This window comes from Vulpes vulpes, chromosome 5 (assembly GCF_048418805.1).
Source record: "Vulpes vulpes isolate BD-2025 chromosome 5, VulVul3, whole genome shotgun sequence".
Classification (NCBI taxonomy): domain Eukaryota; kingdom Metazoa; phylum Chordata; class Mammalia; order Carnivora; family Canidae; genus Vulpes; species Vulpes vulpes.
The window spans coordinates 44330581-44335538 of record NC_132784.1 but is presented as its reverse complement, the minus strand read 5'-3'; the positions used below and the strand labels follow the sequence as shown (position 1 = coordinate 44335538).

The 4958-nt window shown below is 44.1% G+C and overlaps 1 pseudogene; it reads right to left on the bottom strand.

The window, feature by feature from the left end:
* Positions 1 to 603: 603 nt before the first annotated feature.
* LOC112919221 (ubiquitin-conjugating enzyme E2 C pseudogene) lies at positions 604 to 1115 on the bottom strand (annotated as a pseudogene).
* Positions 1116 to 4958: the final 3843 nt, after the last annotated feature.

Below are 4958 nucleotides of genomic sequence, written 5' to 3'. Positions count from 1 at the left end.
TTTAGTGCACCTTCGGGCCAGGGCGTGATCCTGGAGTCCCAGGATCGAGTCCCATGTCGGGCTCCTGGCATGGAGCCTGCTTCTCCCTCTGCCTGTGTCCCTGCCTCTCTCTTTCTCTCTCTCTCTCTCTCTCTCTCTCTCTGTGTCTCATGAATAAATAAATAAAATCTTTTTTTAAAAAAAAGGATTGTTCAAAATCAAATTTAGAAGATTTTTTTTGTAAACAAAACAAAACAAAACAATGTATTTAATATATTCATCACAAGGGCTCAACCAGAGACTTAATTTAAAAAACAGAAATAAAGGGGATCCCTGGGTGGCTCAGCGGTTTAGCGCTTGCCTTAGACTCAGGGCATGATCCTGGGTCCTGGGATCGAGTCCTGTATCAGGCTCCCCGCAGGGAGCCTGCTTCTCTCTCTGCCTGTGTCTCTGCCTCTCTCTCTGTGTTTCTCACGAATAAATAAAATCTTTAAAAAAAAAAACCAGAAACAAAACAAAAATGACACAACAGCATAAGATACAGAGTCCTAGACAGAAATGAAGGAAAGGATAGACCATCTAAGGAGAAAATAAAAAGACAACATAAGGAGAGAGGCTTTTCAGTCAGGGTTCTTGTCTGACCTGCTTTAAGTAGTTTTCTTGCAGACACTTCTTAGAGACTGTAGGGGTTCCTTCAGAGCTTGGCAGCATGTGTGTGCAAAGGCTATCAGGTGTTGGGTTCTCCTAGCAGGCTCTGGATGGACAGCAGGATGTTCCTTCAGGATGTCCAGGCAGATGTTACCCTGGGTGCCCACGCTGGGGTGCTAGCAGGGCACGAGGAACTTCACTGTGGGCACGTTGTAAGGGTAGCCATCGGGGAACTCCAGGGAGAGCTTACTATAGCTCAGGTCTTCACGTACTATGCCAGCTGCTCCCTGGATGGTCCCCATCGATTTGAAAAGGTGGTCTGATTTAGGGAAGGCAGAAATTCCTTTGTGGCCAGACTTCATAAAGGTCATCAACCCCTGCCATAGCCTCTTGCCCATGGGGCCCCAGGCAGCAACCCCGCTGGGCTTAGCACCTTTGTGGGTGGCGGCCACGCTGGCAGCAGCTGGGTCATGGTTCTGGGAGGCCATCCAGGTGGCGTGGGCAGAGAGACAGCAGCTCAGAGAGCTTGGCTGCAACCCAAATTTAGAAGATTCTTGTGTTTGTGGAGCTCAGACTGCTAACAGGATTACAAAACAGCAAGGAAGCCTGTTTGTGAATATACCAATTTTATGCATTTTATGCATGTAAGCTAAAAATAATTTAAAAATTGAGATCAGTCATGCTAGAAGGAAGAATGACTATTTTTCTATTTTCTCTGTGGAACTTATTGTATAAAATAATAGTAACAAGAAGAGCTGATCAAAAAAGCATGCAGCCAAAAAATGTAAGAATAAAAGTATTATAGAGGTGCATCAACATTGAAATAATTTAAAATATGATCTATTGTATTTGCCAGCTTTTAAAATTGTGATTTGATGTCATCTCTTTTTCCATTTCATTTTTAATTTTTTAAAGATTTCATTTATTTATTCATGAGAGACAAAGAGAGAGGCAGAGACACAGGCAGAGAGAGAAGCAGGCTCCATGCAGGGAGCCCGATGAGGGACTTGATCCCAGGACCCCAGGATCATGACCTGAGCCAAAGGCAGACACTCAACCACTGAGCCACCCAGGAGTCCCTCTTTTTCCATTTTAAATGTATATTTATTTTTATATTTCATTTTAATTTTTATTTCTACTATTCTTCATTTTTAAGACACATGCACCCCAATTATATAAACTTCCGGTGCTACAGTAGCCACTCCTGCTTAGTTTTCTTCACTGATTCCTCCTTTTCTCTCTCTCTTTCCTCTTTCTAAATGTTGGAAAGCCCCAGGACTCAGTTCTTAAACTCTTCCCTATCTGGCTTCACTCCCCAGGCATACAGGCAGTCAGGGGCTAACCAGAGAAGCACAACCATAATGAAATTGGGATTTATTGTTGGAATAAGACCTTACACAATTGGGAGGAAGGTCTGAAAGGAGGCAGAAGATATTGGAGGAGCAGAGTTCCTAACTAGGAAGCCCTGGGTTGGAGGACAGAGTTGGGGCTTCCAAAGGCACATCTATCTGCTACTGTGGGACTATAGTAGAGAGATGGAGAAGTCTATATTATTATTATTATTATTCTGAGTCTGGTGGTGGGCTTGGGGCTGCTATTGGCCAAGAGGGCCAAGAGTTGGGAAGAGGAGTTGGATGCAGAGTGGGAGAGAAGAGCATGAGCTGGATTCCACCAGTGCTCGTGTCTGTCTCTGTCAGCATCTTTAGAGAGTAGATGGCTCTCTACTACACCCTTCAGAGAGTAATGATGGCTGCTTTGCCTCGACCTCCCAATTTCATGCACATATAGTTTTGGTCAGTGCTAACCTGGAACCACACAAGGAAAAAGATTTGGGGATATACTTTAGTTTAGCCAAGTGAACACAGTTCAAAAGCACATGCTAAGTAATCTCACTTTGTCTCATGGCTTTAATTCCACCCATATTCTGATGATTCACAAATTTATAATCCCTGTCTGGCCTTCTCTGGAATACAGATTTATATCTAATTCCCTCCTTAAGTCACTACTTGGATATTTCATAGAATTTTCAAACTTAACATATTTAAAAAGTGAGCTTCTACTCTTCTTCCCTGAGCCCATTCTATTTTTTTTTTAAGATTTTATTTATTCATGAGAGACACAGAGAAAGAGAGAGAGAAGCAGGCTCCATGCAGGGAGCCTGACGTGGGACCCAATCAGGGGACCCTAGAATCTTGCCCCGGGCCAAAGGCAGGCGCCTAACTGCTGAGCCACCCAGGGATCCCCCCTGAGCCCATTCTTTCCAGAATCTTCCTCTGAGGTGTAGGTTTCTGGCTAAAAATCTCAGGATTGCCCTTTACTCTTCTCTCTCTCTCCTACCCAACAAGTAATTGATCAGAAAACCCCATTGGCTGTTCTTCAAGAAATATCCATGACTTACTCCTTCTACTGTAGGCTGGAAAATTGCCCCCCCCCCCCCAAGAGATTCATACCCTAATCCCTAGAATCTCTGAATATTACCTGAAATGGCTTTTAAAAAGGCAAGGGAGGGTGTGGTGGATATTGATTAAGGACCTTGAGATGGGGAGATTATCTGGATTATCCAGGTGAGACCTAAAACAATCACGTGTATCCTTAAGGAGGAGGCAGAGGGAGATTTGGGGTCTCCTCAAAGGAAAAGGGGATGTGTGAAAATAGAGCAAAGAGAGACTGGAAGATGCCATCCTTGAAGATTAGAATGATATGGTCACAAGTCAAGAAATGCCAGCAACTACCAGAAGCTCCAGCAAGAAGTGGAGTCTAGAGAATGCACAGCCTTGCTAACACCTAGATTTGGGTTCAGTGATACAGATTTTGGACTTCTGGACTACAGAACTGAGAGAGAATAAATTTATGTTGGTTTAATGTCAAGTTTGTGAGCATTTGTTACAGTACTCACCAAAACTAATACAATTCTTTACCAATTCCTCTCTGGCAACTGTGTTGCAGAGTGCCACCATCTCTTGTGTGGATTATTCCACTAGCCTCCTGTCTAACTGACCTCTCTGCTTCATCATGGCCCCACTCACTATGATCTGGTCTCAGCACAGCAGCTAAAGTGTTTCTTTAAAAATATAATTTAGGGGGTGCCTGGGTAGTTCAGTCTGTTGAGTGTCCAACTCTTGGTTTCAGCTCAGGTTGTGAACTTGGGGTCATGGGATTGAACTCCGAGTCAGGCTCAGTACAGAGTCTGCTTGAGATTCTCTCTCTCTCTCTCTCTCTCTCCTGCACCTGCCTTTACCCTCCCCCTACTCACCTACTCTCTCTAAAATAAAATCTTTTTTAAAAGATGTTTAAAAAAATGTGATTCAGATCACGTTACTCATTTTTCAAAACCCTTCAGTTGTTTCCCTCCTCTTACAGAGTACAATATGCAATTCTTATCATCAGCTTACAGAGCTCTAAGTCAGCCCCTTTTTACCTGGCTGACTTTATCTCCTACATTCCACTGCAGTAATATTAGCTTCCTTGATGTTCCTTGAGCATACGAGGTGTGTCCCTGCCCCCCGAGGTGTGTAAGAAGGCTTACTTCTTCGCCTGATAGATCAGACCTTCTCTGACTACTCTTTTAAAAACACCAGCCTTCCAACCTCACTCACTCATATGTCATAATGCTCTTCCCTCCTTACTTCCTCCACAGCCATATTACATTCTGACATATGTATTCTTGCTTAGTTATTTAATTCTCCACCCCCCCCCCATTAGAATGAAAGCTCTGTGAGGGCAGGGATATTGATCAGGGTTTTTTTTTTCCACCGCTGTATCCCCAGTGCCTAGGTCCATGGCACATAATGGATGCCGAATGGTATTTGTTGAAGGAATAAGTTATCCAAGAATTCTTAGTTAGTTTTTAAAATTAATTCATTTACTTGAGAGAGGAGAGAGAGAGCACAAGGGGCGGGGGGGAGTACAGAGAGAGAGGGAGAAGCTGACTCCCCACTGAGCAGGGAGCCCAATGTTGGACTCTCTCAGGACCCTGAGATCATGACCTGAGCGGAAGGCAGATATATTTTTTAAGATTTTATTTATTTATTCATGAGACACACACACACACACACAGAGGCAGAGACACAGGCAGAGAGAGAAGCAGGCTCCATGCAGGGAGCCCAACGTGGGACTCGATCCTGGGTCTCCAGGATCAGGCCCTGGGCTGAAGGCAGCGCTAGACCGCTGAACCACCCAGGCTGCCCAGAAGGCAGATTCTTAACTGACTGAGCCACCCAAGTACCCCACTAAGTTAGTTTTGTATTATAAACATTTTACTCCGTTGAAAGGTCTTGCACTGAGTTGTAATCAGCAATCACCCAACTCATTCCTTGGTTTCATTATTATTC